Below are 20,320 nucleotides of genomic sequence, written 5' to 3'. Positions count from 1 at the left end.
TGCATAGTGGTGTAGATGTAAGGGTCCTATCTCTGGTGTTGAAGGTCATGGGTTCAAATTTGCCAGGAAGTGGGGATGCTCTGGTTTTTGTCTTTATTTCCCAGACAGAAAATAAGGTGTACATTTTTAACAGTGAGGGTAAGTAATCATTGGAACAATTTACCAAGGGTCATTGTGGATTCTCCATCAATAGAGAGAATCAGGACTGTTTGGACCTTCCTTCCTGCTATCCTGGATTTCCTGCAAAATAGTATGAAAATTCAATGTTACAGATGAAATTCAGTGTTGATAAATGCAAAGTAATGCACACTGGAAAACATAATCCCAACTGTACATATAAAATGATGGGGTCTAAATTAGCTGTTATCACTCAAGAAAGATCTTGAAGTCATTGTGGATAGTTCTCTGAAAACATCCACACAATGTGCAGCAGCAGTCAAAAAAGCCAACAGAATGTTGGGCATCATTAAGAAAGGGTTAGATAATAAGACAGAAAATATCATATTGCCTCTATATAAATCCACAGTATGCCCACATCTTGAATACTGTGAGCAGATGCGGTCACTCCATCTCAAAAAAAGATATATTGGAATTGTAAAAGGTTCAGAAAAGGGCAACAAAAATGATTAGGGGTATGGAACAGCTTCCGTATGAGGCTAGATTAAAAAGACTGGGACTTTTCAGATTGGAAAAGAGACGACTAAAGAGGGATATGGTTGAGGTCTATAAAATCATGACTGGTGTGGAGAAAGTAAATAAAGAATTGTTATTTACTCTTTCTCATAACACAAGAACTAGGGGTCATGAAATGAAATTAATAGGCAGCAGGTTTAAAACAAAAGGAAGTATTTCTTCATACAATGCACAGTCAACCTGTGGAACTCCTTGCAAGAGGATGTTGCCAAGGCCAAGACTATTACAGGATTCAAAAAAGAACTAGATATATTTATGGAGGATAGGTCCATCAATGGCTATTAGCCAGGATGGGCGGGAATGGTGTCTCTAGCCTCTGTTTGCCAGAAGCTGGGAATGAGCAACAGGGAAAGGATCACTTGATGATTACCTGTTCTGTTCATTTCTTCTGGGGCACCTGGCATTGGCCACTATCAGAAGACAGGATACTGGGTATATGGACCTTCGGCCTGAGCCAGTATGACCACTCTTATGTTCTTATCAATGCAGGCATGTAATACTTTGTGTCAACCACTGATCAGCCATTGGAGGAGAATGATCTTGTCACTATAGAATGAGTTGTACTTAAACCAGTCATCTAACATTGAAAAGCTCTGTACCCCATTACTGATCCACAAATTATCCATTCACTTCGAAATAGGCTTTTCCTGATTTGGAGAGACCAAATTAGGACCTCAGAACAGTAACCATTGAATAAAGGCTGTTTCTTTCTAATCTGTTCTTTTACGTTGACCCCCAACATCATGGTATTTTGTCACTTTTTGTTGAAAAATGTTACTTCCTTGGAGATTTGACCTATCAAAATAAGGGTCTATGCAACTAGATGTGTATCTTTTGCCTTTACAGCAAAGGAAGACACCTCCATGGATATCAGTAGAAAGCTATCTTTAGTCCCATTTTCTCTTAGCATTGCAAACTAGATTCATTATCTTCTATTGAGGCTGATTAGAGTCCTTCAAGTAGTAGCTGTCAGTTGTGGTTAAAGAGTTTTCTCCTTGTCTTGCCTTCAAGGAATTGGTGGTAGAATCTTGTCATTCCAGGCTGGTGAAACCCAAAGTTGCAGGAAAAAAGAACCTTCTTTTCCTACCTGTAATTTTGGTTTGTGCACTTCATCTGGAGCACCCTCAAAGACTTTCCAAGTTTAGCCTACAATATGATTTAGATTTTTTTTTACCCTTTTTTAAGATTTACTGGACATAGGTTGGTCTCTGTAGACAGTTGAAGTCCTTTGAAACCCTTGTTTCTCTGTGGTGAAATGCAGTCCTGTGCAGAGCCAGAAGGTTGCACAAAACGTGTGCATCATTTCAGCTCCATCGGGGTACATATACATAAAACAAACGAATATGAATTAAGAAAAATAGATATGAGAATAACCTTCCCTCAGTGTGAGTTTCTACAAATAGCAGATGAACTTGCGGGCTTAAATCAGACGTAAATGGGCTTAGCCCTTGTATAGATGAATTTCACACAATATGCTTTTTTCCATGTATAGGAATGCTTTTCTTATTTTTACATAAAAAATTAATAATGTATTCACTGTTCTTCCTTTTGTCTCTTAGTGGGCTCTTGTTACATACGTTCCCCTCTTTGCTATGCTATTAATCCTCTCCTGTTTTGCTATAAAACCAGAAGAAAATCTGCAAAGACAACTTCACATTTGATTAATGCTGACTCAATTTCCTGTTGAGTAAATTGTCATTCTGGTGTGGTGTTGCTAAAGTAGAGAGACCAAAATTACAGGTAGGAAAACATTTTTCCTTTCATCTGCTGTCTCTGAGTTTGGAATACTTACCAAACTGAAGGGTTCACTGTGGGTAGTGGATGTGTCTAAATGCGCTAAGGTTGTAATGCTGGTTATATACATACATGAGCTTGATTCATCTCTATTGGTGGTCCATGGTAGTTTTCAAAAACTTCTAAACCTCCAAAATGTGGGTATATGCAAACTACTGCTTTGTAAAAATCTCTATTCAAAGTAACTGCGTAAGGAGTTTTATCCTCATCATAGGTGTTTCTCTATAGAGTTATTTAATTCTGTTCTTGCTATTGCAAGACACAGCCACCACCGATGATCACTAATAAAATTGTCACTCTGAATTAATTTATAAAATCTAGACTCAAGGCAATAAAGGGTTAAAAATAAAAGTCATCCTACAATATAGGGCTTGCATTTTCTTATTCTTAAAGTTGCCTTTTGTGTGTGTGTATGTGTGTGGGGGGCTGTTTTCTTATTCTTTGGTTGCCAAGAGCTCAAGGCAAGAGAAAGTGAGAATCATGAGGATAATGCAAAAAAGCTGCTGATGTTGTTGTTTCTGAAGTTTAATTTTGTTTACTTATTGGCATACATCATTTATGTTTATAGTATAGTTGTCATTTGTTTACTAGTAATTCTGTGATTTTTTTCTAAAATTGGGTACAGATGACTTTTATGCCACCTAAAAGATGTTCAACATTAGTGAAATTAGCATTCTGTTGCAAGTTTTATACATTTCAGTGACAATGCCAGCATCACAAGGCTGTTCTGCGCAATGTGTTACGACTATGAGTGTAAAGCAGGCTTGTATTTCTATCTTATAAAAGAAATTCTGAATCTTTTGTGAGTGCAACTTTTACTGATTTAATAGTTTGTTTCATAATTTTAAAATATAATTGCTTTGATTGCCCAGACCAAAAGGTCCACTCTCCACTGAAGTCGTCATGAACTTGCTTGTATCAATCTTCTTAAAATTTAATACAGATCTATTCCTAAAATGGTAGTTTGCCTGAAGAAATAACTTGCTTAAAGAGTGACAGTACGTAGTTCCTTCTCTAAAGAAGTAGCTATATACATGAATTTTTATGTTGACTGATTTGTGAAAGAAGTTTTCATTTACATTTAGTGAAGAAACAAGCTTTTAATGAAGGTCCCAAATGTTTGATTTTGTTGTTGAAACGTGAGACAGAGATGAGTTATGAGAAAGAGAAATGCGTTGGCATATTGTTTAATTTAAATCTATGAAAAAATAAATCCTATTGGAACGCATTTGTTACATTTGACAGGAAGAACATTCTTTTGAATACTTATGCTTAACAATGGTAGTGGAAATATCCCAATGTTATTACTATACTTTTCATTATAAATGTTTGTAAAAATGAATGAAGTATCTTTAAATAGAATTATTTAGCTTTATAACATAGAAAAGGCACTTAGTGCTCCCAATGTTATGCATTGTTTACTGTCAGGTTCTGGTAAAAGAGGTAGAAGTTCATGAAAAACATTGACATAAATGTCAGTTACGCAGTAATAACTATATGGCTGGGGATAAAATGGGTTCTGAGAGTGAAGTACTAGACTTAATAACAAATTACTAAAATGTACACAGTAGATAAGATTTTGTTAACCTTACTACCATAAGTTCCTTTCCTTTCTGCATTCACCAGTGTTGCTTAGTGGAAGTACTGCTGGAATACGATCTGTTTTGGAGAGCTGTAGGTCTAGTTTTCAATAGGTTCCTCCTTCCATTCATTGCTAGCTCCCAGTCAGGTGCCAAGCACTCCATCAGAACAACTAGCAAAGCATCTGAACCAGGTGGCTGGAGGGAGTGGATCATTTAACAAGTTGAAGGCTGGCACTAGTGAGGTGGGAGAAATTGGGATGAGGAGTGAGAATATGTAGTCTAGAGTTATAGATTTGAAACATATGGAAAAATAGAAACTGCAATATTTGGGAGGGGAATTTTCAGACACTGTAAGAACTTCCTTGGACCATGAAATGCTAGTTCCTTCAATTTGGAAGGGGAGGTGTACAATGAGAGAGTCTCTGTAGTTCAGAGTGATATGTGGAATGAAAATGGTTGAGAACAATTGATATAGAACATTGGCCACTCCCCTTCCTGCTTGTAAAAACAATGTTTTAGTGATTAACTTTAGTATGGTAAGGGTTGATGATGTGTGTCTAGCTCCTAAGAACATCACAGGTAAACATCCTTCATAGTTTTCTTGGGGAAAAAAGGCCAACTTTTCTAGGAATCCAGGGCCCTTCTGTTTTTCTGGCATTTCATCTTCACTTTACCACATGTTCACAGACACCGGTAAAGATGACAGGCACCCTGGGGAAGGTTTTATAAACATATATTTCTTCCTTTTTCCTCCTCAACACACACGTACATATGCATTTTTCATTAAATGATCCACCTTACACACATATATACTATGCAGAGCGGGTTTATAACTCCTTCTCTTCAAGGTGGCAGATGTTTCTTTCCTCTCTGAAATATACCCAAGTTAAAAAGGGACCAAAACTGACCATCCCTGGGTACAAAAAATGCAATCACTCCTTTGGTTAGCCTTGGTGTTTTGAAATCTGAATGGTTAATTGCTCCCTGGTGGTGAGGGGGTGTAGCTGAGCTAAGCAGGGAGATTTAGCTTAAAACGTCACTTGTTAGGTGAATTTGAGAGCTGTGAACAGAGGTAGCTAACAGGAAATTTTTGGAGAGAGTATAGAGAGGAACTGTGAGAGGCTTTCCTTCCAGGTTCAGCTTTATGCTTGATTCCATGAGAGTCAGCAATGGAACAATGGTTGTGACATGCAGTAGTTGTGCTGTGTTTTCTTTTCTACCTGAAGCCAGAAGGGTCTTCTGTGTATGAAGTGTAAGTTGGGGGCACAAGATGGGGTAGTAATTGGTGTATGCTACAGACCACCCAGTCACACTAGAGAACAGGAGGATTACCTCCTTATGTACCTATCTATAATGTGTAAGGGAAAAAAGCTATTTGATCATGAGGGACTTCAATTTGAATGAGACATGCTGTACGTCGTATCCTGACAGTATTAAAACATACTCAGAATTTCTAAATATTACAGGTGATAATTTCCTAACTCAAAAAGTGTTGCATCCAACATGGGATAATTCTATATTAGACCTTGTCATAGAATCATAGATTTAGAAGGGACTACAAGGGTCATCTAGTCTAACTCCCTGCCAAAATGCCGGATTTGTTGTGTCTAACCATCCAAGACGGATGGTTATCCAGCCTCCTATTCAAAATCTCCAGTGAAGGAACTTCCACAACATCCCTAGGCAGTCTGTTCCATTGTCCTTTTGTTCTTACAGTTAGGAAGTTTTTCCTGAGAGTTAACCTAAATCTGCTATACTGTAGTTTGAATCCCTTGCCTCTTATCCTGCCCTCTGTGGCAAGAGAGAACAACTTTTCTCCATCTTTTTTATCGCAGCCTTTCAAGTATCTGAAGACTGCTATAATTTCCCCCCTTAATCTTCTCTTTTCCAAACTAAACATACCCAGTTCCTTCAGCCTGTGCTCATATGGCTTGCATTCCATCCCTTTGATGATCTTTATTGCTCATCTCTGGATTTTTTTTTCCAGTTTCTCTACATCTTTTCTATACATTGGTGACCAAAATAGGACACAGTACTACAGCTGAGGCCTAACCAGTGCTGAGTAGAGTGGTACTATCACCTCCCGTGGCTTGCATGATATGCCTCTGTTAATGCAACCTAAAATTGCATGGTGGTTTTTTTTTTTTGGCAACAGCCTCACATTGCTGACTCATGTTGAGGTTGTGATCCACCACAACTGCCAGATCTTTCTTAGCAGTGCTGCTGCAAAGCCAGTTGTCTCCCATTCTGTATTTGTGCATTTGTTTCCCCCCCCCAAGTGCAGCACTTTACATTTCTTTGTTGACTTTCACTTTATTGTCTATAGACCTGTTCTCCAACTTGTCAAGATCCCTCTGAATTTGAGTTCTATGCTCCAAAGTGTTGGCAACCCTCCTAGCTTTGTGTCATCTGCAAATTTGATCAATATACTCTCTATACCAACATCCAGGTCACTAATAAAGATGTTAAATAACACCAGACCCAGAACAGATCCCTGTGGAACCTCACTTGAGAGACCTCCCTCCAATCTGACATCATTCCATTAATAGCTGCTTTTTGCGGTTGTTTAACCAATTATGTATCCACTTAATGGTAGTTCAGCCAAGCCTTCATTTCTCCAACTTACCTATCAGAATGTCATGTGGGACTGTGTCAAAAGCCTTCCTGAAATCCAGGAATATTATGTCCACTGCATTCCCCCTGTCCACAAAACCAGTTACCCTGTCAAAGAATGACATCAAGCAGATTTAGCATGATTTGTTCTTAGTAAATCCATGCTGGTTGCTAGTGATTACCTCTTCATCCATCAGGTATAAAACATTCAATTTGCGAATACATTGCTCTAGTGCAGTGGTTCCCAAACTGGGGTTCGTGAACTCCTGGGATTTTCCGAAATGTTCCAGGGGGTTCTCAGGAAAAAATTCCCTAATGGCGGCCAGAGCTGTCCCTAGGAACCTTGGGCAGCACGGGTCCAGCAGCCTGGAGCCCCTGGACTTCCAAGAGCTAAGCAGATCAAAGCAAGCCTATCTATCACACTGAGGAGATTTAAACTTTAAGACTCCTTATAAGAAATGGAAAGGGAGGTGGATATTTTTTGCTGTTTTAAAAATTAAATAGGCAATTAGTATTGTTTTTAAAATTATTATGAAGAACAAGTTTAAGCTTTGTTGTAACGTGCATTGTTTGCCTGGACTGCTCAAGACCCGAATGCTTGTGTAGGAGGAACACTGAGTTGGTTTCTTAAATACCTTCATGCTGTTTCACATCTGATACTCCTTGATGAAACATAGGAGCCTTGTCTTCTAACAGGCTTATTCAAAGTGATACAAGCTACGAAAGTGAGATCTTGGAAGAGTGTTGCCGTTTTCATAATGTAATACAAATACTTTACTAATAAATAGTGTGTAATAATCATGTCATAAAAACAAAGTTTTTATTTCCAAGATCGCTGCTTTTATAATTTATACTCAGGTAAAGGAGAAAATCCCTGGAAATATTCATTTTTAGGAGGGGGCTCATGAGACTTGACGTGCTAGTGAAAGGGGATCACAGGTTGTTGAAGTTTGGGAACCACTGCTCTAGTAACTTCCCAGGTATCGAAGTCAGGCTGACAGGTCTATAGTTCCCCGTCTCCTCCTTTTGCCCGTTTTTAAAGATGGGCACTGTTAGTCCTTCTCCAGGCTTCTGGGACCTCTCCTGTCATCCATGAGTTTGCACCATAGGGTACATCAGGTAAGAGTCTCCCGCTCTTCCTGTCTTAAACTCTCCCTCATTCCCCTGGAAAGATGAATGGAAGAAGTAAAGAATAGGTAGGTAAAATAGGGAGAATAAAAGCCTCACCCAAAAGAAAAGAAGAACAGGTTAGAGTAACCCAGGAAATGAAGAGAAATGTAAAGGTCAAAATGGCTCCACTCCCACCCTGTTAAATTGATGGCATATGTGTTAGGGGAAATCTTGTGCTTCACTTCTCTCTCTCTTGTGTTATAGGAAGCAGCATGCATACCAAAACTAGAGATGTGGACACCTGCAGAGTGCATAAGATTATCTTCCCTCTGTGAGGAAATAATCACACACACACATGAAGGCTCTTATCAAAGGCTGAGGGAGTTGTGAAAAAGAGTCAGATACCATGATGATGGACATGATATAAAAACTTGAATGGATGGAAGCTAGTGGCTTTGTCCAAAGGAGTAGAGTTGGCTGATAAACTAAATTGAGTTCTGAGCTTGAAGAGGAAATGTCCTGCTGGCCAGGGAGAAGAGCTTTTCAGTTCACTTTGTAGAGTCATGATTTTTGCAACAAAATGTATTAAGTTGGAGATAAGCAGCAAGTAATGGTGTTTATTTCTAATAGATGGTGGTGAGTAGCATGCTGCCTGTAGATGCATAATGTCTGTCTTCTCCCTAGCCAGGACAGCAATGCAGATATTTGACAAAGTAGAGTGGAACTATTTGAGATGCTTCTGTGTAGGAGCAGCATTCCGTTGGATGAGACAAAAATGTGCAATTGGTGTAGAACATATATTCTGTATTTTAATGTTTCCATGGAGCATTTAATGTAGCATGTAGTCTTCATTTGTTTTTGTTTTTTTGTGATATCTCAGCTGGAGTAATGTGCTAGAATAATTTCTTTGAAGTTACTAAAAAAAAAGCCTGACTAATTGATGATTTTATTTCTATGCATGGGTGAAACATGTAAAAATGCAACTGTATGTGTAAAAGTTAAGGTAATGACTTTGTAGTTAAAACATTGGCTATCACAAGCATCTTTGAATAAATCTGAGGCCAGTGTGTGAGACCACCTTCATTTTCACTGATCTGACTCAGCAGGTGTCTTAGTGAAGTGGCAAAAAAAAAAAAAAAAAAAAAACAACCGAAACCTCCCACCACACATCAGGAACAAAACCTGCCAAGATTTAGTTTTTTTCCACTTCCTCCATTCTGTTACTTGTAAAATTACTAAGAATGAGATGATATTTAAGAGACACACTTGTATTAAATATGTGTCATGTCTGTGACCTGTGTTTGTACTAGACACTAATGAAGTATCAGTAGTTTTTCTAGCATTGGGACGAGAACTAAATAAAGGTCAATCTGAAAGTAAAACCAGGCTTTCCTTCCTTTTATACTTCATCATATCTTCATCTTTATTTCATTAATATCAGAACCAACCTGATTGAGTCAGCTAATGATTCAGCTGAGGAAATTGTTGGCATGATTCAGGATCTGAACTTGAATTAGTGTGCTTTCTTTAAAATATTGTGCATCTTTTGTACATTTGTAAACTGATTAAGATGGAAAGTATTTAATAGTAATGGAGAAATGCAGATTCTAACTAAAGAGAGCAGCATCTCTGTAGTCTCATTTTCGGTTGTGCAAGCTGAACAGTTTTCTAACCAAACATTGTATAAAGTAAGAAGGCTACTTAAACAAAGGAAGGTGACTTTGTGGTTAAGGCACTGGACTGATATTCAGGAGATCTGGGTTCAGTTTCTGGTTATGCCACAGACTTCCTTTATGATCTTTGTCATATGACTATCTGTAAAATATTGATAATAATTCTTGCTTTATACTGTCTTGGCTATTTGAAGCCAGGTCTGTCTCTTCCTGTGTAAGTGCAGTGCCTAGTACCATAGGACTCTCATCTTGGTTGTAACCTCTGGGTTCTACAGTAATACAAATAGTGATAACAAGTGTGGAAAATTGTCACATAATTTTGTTTTAGAGGATTATTTTTATATTCAAAAGGTACATTTCAAGCCTTAGATACTTTGTGAAATGAGGTATGTTTAAAAATATAAAAATACATTACTTGGTGTGACCATTTAAACTACAAACTCCATGGTGTTTTGTGAACACATTTGGAGTGTAAACTGTTCTGTGCCTTCGCTGTTGCCTCTTTACTTCCCTCTTTGACTAGGATTCCAAAAGGTGTTAGAAGGCTAATGATATACAGAGCAATCGAATCATTAACTTGGAGGGTCTCCCATTGAAATGAAAGCACGCTAAGATGATCAGTTAGTTGCTACCCAGTGGAACCAGATCTCCCAAGGGGGCTTGCAACTAAACAGTCGATCCCCTGATGAGGAATTTGAAGCCACTGTTGGGGATAGACCTCAGTATTGATGCAAAAATAGTTATTAATAAAGATATAATATTTGTCTTATAATATTAGTTTATTACAAATTTCCATGAGCCTTTACTGAATTTTAAGTGATGCTTACAGTTATTTTCATATACATGATGCTTGGAGAATATGATAGTGCTCATTCTTATGGTTTGGTTACCTATTTAATTAAATGAAATGTTCAAGCTAATTAAGGAAATTCCTAGGAAATCTCTGCTTTCCATCAACCAGTAATATGCACCAAAAGTGTCAACGGGGGTGACACTTCCTTAAATGTACTTCAAATGGCAGGCTGTAAAGCTAGGAACTGTTTTGTCAAAAGTCAAATGACGCAACAAGACTGTCTTCTCAAAGAACAGGACACATTCTCCTTATACAAGACACCTGTTTAGTATAGACATGATCTTTATCTCAAGTAAACAAAATTTCTAAGATATTTTAGAAAGGGACCAGGTTATAGGTAAAAGAATGTGAGGAAGTTTTTTATTTGGGATATTCCAAGGAGAAGTGATGTTTTGTATGTGCTATAAACTAAATCATAAATGTAGGCCCTCTTTATCCCTCCTCTTTGTAAAGAGAAAAGCCTTGCTTTTAAAGCCACACAAAGAAAAGAAATATCCATATTGAAACTGATTTAGTTTATAGACACACTAAAGTCTTCATTCTCTAAACTTTAAGGAGAATATGGTTGGAAAACGTTTTATAGAAGATGTTGGTTACTTCTAATTCATGCTTCCACTTAATGGTGAAAACCTTTACCGCTCAAGATGGTATAAACTTCTTTTGTGACACTTGCAAATACTTTGTGCAACCCTCCATATAATAATTTCCTGATGTCATTGTTATGTGCATGGTAAGATGTTTTTTGGGCAACTATAACAAGGACATTTGATGTCATAACTGATTATTAATGTAAGAAATAATTTGAGTACAAGAGATCTGCATCCCAAGAGTGTGCCTAGAGTTTCAAAGCCAGATACAGTGCCTAGACTCTACCCAGTACCAGCCAGTCTAAGAGCACATGGGATTCAGTGGTCAGATCCAAGTGTAGTAACTTTGTGAGAGTCCACCATGGGGAACTCATCCAGAGTGGTAACACCTTGTTTCATTTAATGGGGTAAATTTTTGTGGTTGGGGAAATAGTCTTCTTGCCAGTTGAGTAGGTAAGTGCTAGTACTGCTAAGAGGAGGAGGTAATGAGAGAATTTTTAAAACTGTTCTAATGGTTATCAGATAGTCAAAGAACAAATTCTGTTTTCCCCATGCCAAACATGAATACAGTGATCTGGTTAAGGGGCTCTCAGTAGGATCTAGATGAGGTGACATATGGAACTGCTCTAGGGCCTGCTTCTCTGTAGCAGCCCTCTGTTCATAAGACCAAGAGCCACATTTCCTTCACTGACCCATCCCCATGTGCACATAAGGTTAAGCTGGGCTCCTTAGCAATCGGTGTGCTCTCCAACATTCCTCCCTTCCCCACCCCCATCCCTCTATGTATAAGGGAACTACAGCAATTCCTCTCCTCAAAGCACCTCCGACTACAGTGGTGTAAGATTTATGCAAGCAAGTTCATTTCTGATTTTGTATAACGCTGACACAGAAGATTAGTTCTGGGAAATCAATCAACAACAAGAATGGCCCATTTGGGTCCTTCCTATATCTAATTCCTGTTAAAAGTTGTCTCAAGTAATTAGGAAGAAAGAATCTGGCCTGAAGATTGCTTTGTAAGAGAGTCACATTTCAAAGTGTTCATTCTAAGCACCCTCTCTCAGATATGTTAATAACATACAGTAGGCAGGAACGAGGGAGATGGGGAAGACATCCTTATTATTCTGTGAGATACAGAACTCTGAAATTACTGCCTGACTTGCAAGCAGGCGTTGATTATTTATCCTATCACCGAAATGACTGCTGTCTTGCTAGCTGATAACTGTACAAAGGGTTCCACTAATCTACCAAATTAAGCTATTGATCCAAGTGAAAAAATGCTAATGTCTGTGCATCGTGTTGAATGTAGATATGAGAAACAGAAGAGAACTGTGTCTTTGAGGAGTATGCTTTTTATAGAGGGAGAGGATATTTGGCCTTATGCCACCTTTTGAATGACCATAAAGTCATATAACATACAGTGGACCTGACAAACAGCAGACGGTGAGCAAGAAGAAGAATTATTGAAAGATTAACTTGTTTTATGATCCAGAATTCTGATTCCTTACCTTTTTATTAGAAGATATCAATACTATGTAGCAGTCTGTCAGAGTGTTAGATTCTGTATCAGCATGAAACCAGGAATCTCTGTGGTCTAAGAGTAAGTATGAAATTGGGGGCCAAGTCACTTAAACTTTCCTTGTGTCAATTTCTGTATTTTGGAGCTTAACCATTTTGCTTTTTGTTGCAAGGACTTATTCATCCTTGCTCTGTGTGTTGATAATGTAAAACACTAACTAAGTGGTAATCTAGTACTCGGTCATCTGTATCTATCAGTCATCTCTTGTTTTATACGTGGATGTAAGCTCTTTGGGACAGTGATTATCATTTTGTTCTGTTTGTACAGCACTTCGCACAGTGGTTCCTGGTTCATAACTAGGTCTTCTAGGTGCTATGGTAATACAAATAATTAATAGTAATTATGCATGGTCTCTACTGTAGGTCTCTGTCATGAGGTCAGTACTCCCCATGTTTCTTTTGCAACCAACGGGTTAACTCAGAAACTGCCTGCCTGCTCATTCAGAGGTGATTGGCAGCCCCACAGCAGCTGTTGGGGAAAAAAAGGGCTGTAAGGCAGGTGGGCGGGGAGGCTGCCAGAGAGGCAGAGGGACTGTGGAGAGAAACTGGTGAGAAGCCGCTGGAGAAGCTAACACTACAGAGAGAGAGGAAACTGAGAGTCAGGAAAACCCATAGAGGTAGGAAATGGCAAGGGACTTGAGAAGGGTTAACTCTGGCTGCTCTGAACAAGGGCCCTGAACTGGACCCCAATGGAGCGAATGGCCATCGGTTCCCCCACATTTTCCCCCAACTAAAAAAGGCGAAGGAAAATGGTCAAGGACTGTGAGTATTTGACAGAGACTGGAAGAGAGACTCAGACCATTGTAATTTGAGTTCCTTATTTCTGGACTTTTTTTGTTAACCATGAAAGGAGATAGATTGAGCAGTGACAGCCAGAGAATTAGATCACAGAAGATGACAGATTGTCTTGATCTGAAAGGATGCCTGCAATACTGCACCTGGACACAGGGAGGCACTCTAGAGATGAGTGTGCTCCTCCATCTCACATATATCAAAATAAAGCTTATTATTAAACCTGTAATAAGCAAACCCAGTTGCTTGAAATTCAAACCTACATTATGCTTGGAAACTAAAATAATATTATCACTTATCTCTAAATTTCAGTGTGCTCAATCAAGATGATCAAGCATTATTATCCCCATTTTACTAGTGATGAAACTGAGGCACAGAGAAGTAGAATAACTTGCTCATGTCACCAAGAGATTCAATGGCCGAATTGGAAACTGAACCCATCTTTTCTGACTCGAGCCCTGTGCTCCATATTCTATACTTCAGATGCCTTTTAGCTCAGTAGACTCATAATAGGGACCACATATAAATAAAACTCAATAAATAATCATTCATTAATAGGTTCATTAGTGGGTTACTCTGATGCTGTGGTGATGAGTATCATTTGAAAAATGCATAAATACGTAATAAGAGCAGTGACATTTCTTGTTTCAGTTGAGAGGGCCATGACCCATCTCATGGTTTGAGGCCACCTTCGCATCACTCCCATCTTGTCCTTGTTTGAGTTGTAAGAGATCAATTCAAACATTTGAACCTAGTTCTCCTTGGAAGCACAGAACATTACATGTCAGCCAGGACCTGCCTCTAGGAGAGACAAATTTGGGGCCCCATTCAGAGATTCCTATTCACTTCTGAGGAAAGTGGATAAGACCCATATTTAATTTTTTCAGGTACTCCTTTTTAAATGTAGGTATCTTATTTTGTTCCCCTCAGTTTAATTGGCTATCAGAGCGTATGTCTACACTGAAAATGCTACAGCGGCACAGTTGCAGCGCCACAGCTGTGCCACTCTAGCGCTTCAGTGTAGATACTTCCTATGCTGATAGGAGTTCTCCCATCAGAGCAGGTAATCAACCTACCTGAGAGGCAGTAGCTAGGTTGATGGAAGAATTCTCCCGTTGATCTAGCATTGTCTACACTGGAGTTCAGGCTACATCTCTCAGAGGTGTGGATTTTTCACGTGCTGGGAGACATAGCTATGCTGATGTGAGTTCCCAGTGTAGACCGACCTGGAGATTTAGTCCAAGTACACAACTGCTTTATGCAAAAAGCCAATGAAATGTTAATGGAATTGGGAAAAGATAATGGCTTTGGGTTGTTACAAACAAAACCAAAAGGCATATAATTAACCTTTCTTAATGTGACACAGAGAAATTGGGGTGAGGGAGGGAATCTTGGTTTCCACTAATACTTTGATCGTTTTAGATTGGATGCATAAGATTTGCTGCCGTTGTTGGAACATACATCAAAAGATTAAAGTAATAGCATTTGCCAGAAGTTGAACTAATAGATAAAAGGTCAAATTTATGTGTGAGGGTAAAACTGCAGGATGTCAGCCATTGTTTACACATGACTCAAAGCTTGTGCACGTGGAAATAATTTTAAAACAGAAAACATGTGAACATACTTTTTTTTCTGCTGTTTGGTGGCTTCACCAGAGTGTTAATTTGATGTCCTTTCTCAGTATTTCAGAATATTGCATCATTGTGAATTCAACAAACCTACCAAAATTAACTTTTTCTTTCAGAAATGAGAGAAAATGTATAAAAATTAGGAACACTTATCATGTATCTGTGGGGGAATATCATAAAGAAGAAACTACTGTTATACTCTATTTGAATGGGCCTGCCAAAACCTCAGAATAATAACAGTCCTTCTAATGAAATAGCATAGGGCAACTTGAGCCACTGAAGATCTTTCTTTTTATTTCTTTCTTCTTTCGTTCTTTGAGTAGCTTTTATACTGGACCTCACAACAAGGGAGGTTGTGGGATCCAGTATAATGAATTCTGTTTTAAATGAAATGAGCTGGGTTTAGTTTGTGTTATACCTAATATAGTATATTTACTAAACAGCACAAAAACCATAACAGTTAAAGTATATTAAAAATGAACATTTTAGAAACACACGAGTATATCAAACATTACACAAGAGGGCAATATTCCATCTATTGTCACCCTACTGCAGTACTTGCATCCATTATTCTGAAGAGTTGGGTTGGATCTCACCACAGTTAGTCACTGTAAATTGATAAGGAGTGTAACCTTATTATCCAATTGTTGTACTTCCACTTTTTCCAGAGTTATCTAAATTTAAAGGTTGATTCATGAGTCAGGAGGTCACTGTTATAAACTGGGATGGGATTTTCAAAGGGGCTTAATAGAGTTAGGCCCCTTTGAAAACTGAAGATGCTCACTGGAACAGCATGCATTTTAATACAGCTAAATTCAAGATCATGCATCTAGGAACTAAGAATGTAGGTCATACTTATAGGATTAGTGTCTTTATTCTGGAAAACAGAGACCCAGAAAAAGACTTAAGGACATAGGGGATAACTAATTGAACATGAGGTCTGTGCGATGCAGTAACTGAGTATATCCAATCCTTAGATATATATCTATGGGAATATTGAGTAGAAGTTGCAGATTTATTACCACTGTATACAACATTAGTGAGCCCATTTCTGAAACATTGTATCAAGTTTTGGTGTCCATACTTAAAAAGGATACTGAAGAATTTGAAAGGGTTCAGAAGAGATCTACGAGAATAATTCAAGGACTAGAAAACCTGCCATATGATGGGAGACTAAAGAAGCTCAATTAATTTAGCTTAACAAAAAAAGAGAAGCCTAAGAGCTGACTTGATCATAGTCCATAGGTATGTACATGGGGAGATGATTTCTGATAGTAGAAAGCACTTTAACCAAGCAGACAAAGGCATAACAAGATTCAGTGGCTGGAAACTTAACCTAGACAAATTCAGACTAAAAATAAGGTGCACATTTTTAACAGTTAGGTCAGTTCTTCCAGTGATCAGTTATCGTATGGATGTGGTGCATTCTCCATCACTTGATGTCTTTACATCAAGATTAGAGATTTTCTAAAAGATGTGCTGTGGTTCAATCAGAAATCATGAGCTTGATGCAGGAACCAACTATTGAAATTTTATGGCCTGTGTTATGCGGGTGGTCAGACTAAATAATCAGAATGCTCTCTTCTGGCCTTAAGAGCTATGAAAAAAACCCAAGCTACATTTGTTACAGTCCATAAATAAAATGACTATAGTAAGTGACGGTCCATTTGAAACGGTTATTTTTCCTAAAACAAACAACCCCTCCATACACCTCCAAATACTTGACTTTTTCAAAAATTTTCATAAGTTGCAATATTAAATAATAGAAAAAAATGTTTTATAGTTGAAGAATTTGTCCAAAGCATTGTATGCAGGAAGTGATTAAAATCTAGCTCAATAAATTCATTAATGTCAGTGAGGTGCTTAGCTATTTATGATTAGTATCCTAGGAATATCTTTACATAACTAAATTTCACTGTTCCACATTCAAGAGGCACTTCATTGGCTCAGTAACATGGAGAAAATATTGGGTGGGGTATAACATCTTGAATAGAATAGAAAAAATTCTTGGAGTTCAGTCAACCATTGTCAGTTTTATTGCATTGTGTTTAAAAAAAAAACCATAATTCTTGTGTTGATTGCTTTCTGCATATAATTAGCACATCGCTTGTGCTCATTAGTATGTTTGAACAGGAAAATCTTTCCAGAAGCATCAGGAAATACTCGAGCTGCAATAATAAGCTTTTCATTATAAACTTGCATCAACTTTTTGGAATGGTTTCTGATGATTCTGGTATTGGTTCTTCTTGAGGGTGTTATCTTCTTTTATCAGGGCCAGAGAGGCTTTATGGCCATTAGCCTCCCCTTTTCACTACTTCTTTGAAGTGAAAGTTGAATGATCCTCTATATTCGGTCATGAGAGTCAAATCACCATGTTGAAATATGAGAGCAATATGTATCGTCTCTTCAAATGAAGAGGTATAATTAAATAAAAAGTAAAATATATGGAGATATATCTATCTCATAGAACTGGAAGGGACCCTGAAAGGTCATTGAGTCCAGCCCCCCTGCCTTCACTAGCAGGACCAAGTACTGATTTTTGCCCCAGATCCCTAAGTGGCTCCCCTTAAGGATTGAACTCACAACCCTGGGTTTAGCAGGCTAATGCTCAAACCACTGAGCTATCCTGCCTCCCTAATAATTGCAGCTCACCTTGTCACAGTGACAAAACTCGGAGACTGTTGATATATTATATGCTTGATGAATAAGCATCTTGAAAAAATGTTTTATTGTACAGTGTATCCATACAAAATTGCAATTGTAATATGTAAATTTGAAAAAAGAATAAAAAGTTAATTAAAATGTTCTAAACAACTTGCTTAAACAGCTTAAGCAAGTTTGATACAATAACATAGTGTCAGTAGTTCAAAAGATACACCTCTTTCTTATAGTACCAGAATGCCTAAGCTATGGACTGCATAGGCTTTCCTGACCAAAAAAAGGAGAAAATTGTCCATCAATTTGCACTGAGGCATTTTATTTTAACCAGTTACTGATCCATGAGAGGAGAGTCTTTTCCCATTACTGCTTACTTTGCTTAAGAACTTTTGGTGTAGGATCTTGTCAAAGACTTTCTGAAAGTCCAAGTACACTATATTCATTGGATCATCCTTGTCCACTTGCTTGTTGACTCCCTCAAAGAATTCGAATAAAGTGTTGAGGCATGATTTCCCTTTACAATAGGTGTGTTGACTCTTCCCTAACATGTTGTGTTCATTGGTGTGTCTGATAATTCTATTCTTTACTATAGTTTAAACCCATTTGCCTGGCATTGAAGTTAGACTTACCAGCCTGTAATTGGTAGAATCGTCTCTGAAGGCTTTTAAAAAATCGACGTTACATTAGCTATCCTCTGGGCATCTGGTACAGAGGCTGATGTAAGCGATATGATATCTACCTATGGTATGTAACCTATTTTCGTTCCTTCAGAACTCTTGGGTGAATACCGTCTGGTCCTGGTGACTTATTCCTGTTAAATTTATCAATTTGTTCCAAAACCTTTTGTATTGACACCTCAATCTGGCATAGATCTTCAGATTTGTAACCTAAAAAGAATGTCTCAGATGTGGAAAGCTTATATCCTCTTCAGTGAAGACCAATACAAAAAATTCACTTAGCTTCTCTGCAACAGCCTTCTTTTCCTTGAATGCTCCTTTAGCACTTTGTTCGTCCAGTGGCCCCACTGATTGTTTGGCAGACTTCCTGCTTTTAATGTACGTCAAAAATATTTGCTGTTAGTTTTTGTCTTATGATAATTGCTCTTTAAATTATTTTTGTCCTGGCTAATTATACTTACCTTGCCAGAGTTTAAAAGAGCTGACGGGGTAGTGAAGGTGAGACTGAATGAACAAAGGAGAGAGTAGGAGAGAACACAACACCAGACAGGGCAAGTGACAGGAGAGTGGATTGAAGAGAAGAGTACATTACTATACATTATAGAAAAATGAGCTTAAGAGAAAGAAAACACTGAAAAAAGATTAAGAAAGAATCCAAAAGGAAATGGGATAAAGGAATGGAAGAGGGAAAGAGAACCATAACAAACATAAGGAAGACAGTAGGTTGCTTTTCATTTTTTAAAAAAATATTTATTTTAGCATTATGCTTTCTATTAATAAAATGGTGTGATTGATAGATTGTTGGTGCCTTGGCAACATGTACTAAAGTTTAGCCAGAGCAGTAAAATGCCAAGTGCTGACGCTGTTAGGCTAGCTATGAAAGTTCTGAGAGCTATTTGAGGATGTTTCTTTCAGTTGAGCTTTCCTCAAAGCACTTATCTTTGAAAGGCATTTGGCACAAATCTAAGATGTGTAACATTCTGCATCACTCAAATCATAGAGTATGACACTGTGCCCACCTGATGCCCATTCATGCTTGGCTCTCAGTTGAATGGAGAGATAATTCCACTGAAAATTATCCAGGTGTCATTCTCAGTAGTGTACTTGATCGTCTTGATTTTTATCACAGAATAGTATTGCTGCTTGTCTCCTCTGCTCTTTCTGTCAGGTTGCCTCAGGTTTATGATCCAGACTTTATAGCTATTCAGTGAATACCAGGTACAGTGGGTTCACCATCTGCAGTGAGGCTGATCCATACAGCTTGGGATGAGCCATATGAATTCAGGCTATCAGTACTGTGTTTGTGACGTGAGGAATTGGATGCAGATGTTGGATATCTTGATGTTGAAACACCTCTGCTTTTCAGGGAATTTTAATAAGCAGTTTTAACTGAACCGTGGTGCATTTCTTCAGGTTGATTCCAAATTTTCCAGATTAGAAAATACGTTGATTTCACAGGGGTGGGGGAGATACTTTTCACATTGGAGATTTAGATTCTATACAACTTTCAAAATCTAGACCTTTTTCTTGTGAAAATATCCTTGCAAATGTAAACTCAATGATAGAGTTGAAAGTCTCTCAGATTTCTTATAGGAAAGCCTATGCAGACATTTTTCTGTGAACCATGAATGGGAGATTTTTGATTTGGTTCTCTCTGATGTCTTTGCCCGTTGGGGAATGCCGGTCTGGGATCTTTTCACCTTGTAGGCAAACAAGAATCTTCCTCAGTACTGCTCCAGAGCAGCCCTGGGCAAGGGCTCAATGAGATCCACCCTGCTGATGTCATGGAAAAATCGCCTTGGGAAATGCCTTTCCTCCCATTCCATTAATACCACAAGTTCTGCAGAAGATCTGTCAAGGCAGAACTCTAGTCATCCTTATTGTACCCAACTGACTGAGACAGTTCTAGTTTGCGGATCTGCTAAAGCTCTCAGCTTGACCATCCATGAACCCCGTCTCACCTCCCATTACCTGACTTTCTAATACAACATAGGGCAGGTTCAGATGCCCTAGTCTGGGCCCACTGCAACTCAGAGCCTCATATTCCAGAAGGGTGCAACTCCATCCTTAACCAAAACAGAAAG

General features: G+C 38.3%; 1 protein-coding gene across 3 annotated transcripts in view; it reads left to right on the top strand.

Annotated features, from left to right (window-relative positions):
* Positions 1–20,320, top strand: part of BCKDHB (branched chain keto acid dehydrogenase E1 subunit beta) — a 277,217-nt gene that overhangs the window by 148,304 nt on the left and 108,593 nt on the right. The gene's annotated exons all lie outside the window — the stretch shown is intronic.

The sequence above is a fragment of the Trachemys scripta genome, chromosome 3 (assembly GCF_013100865.1).
Source record: "Trachemys scripta elegans isolate TJP31775 chromosome 3, CAS_Tse_1.0, whole genome shotgun sequence".
Lineage (NCBI taxonomy): Eukaryota > Metazoa > Chordata > Testudines > Emydidae > Trachemys > Trachemys scripta.
This window is presented reverse-complemented; position numbering and strand designations above follow the sequence as displayed.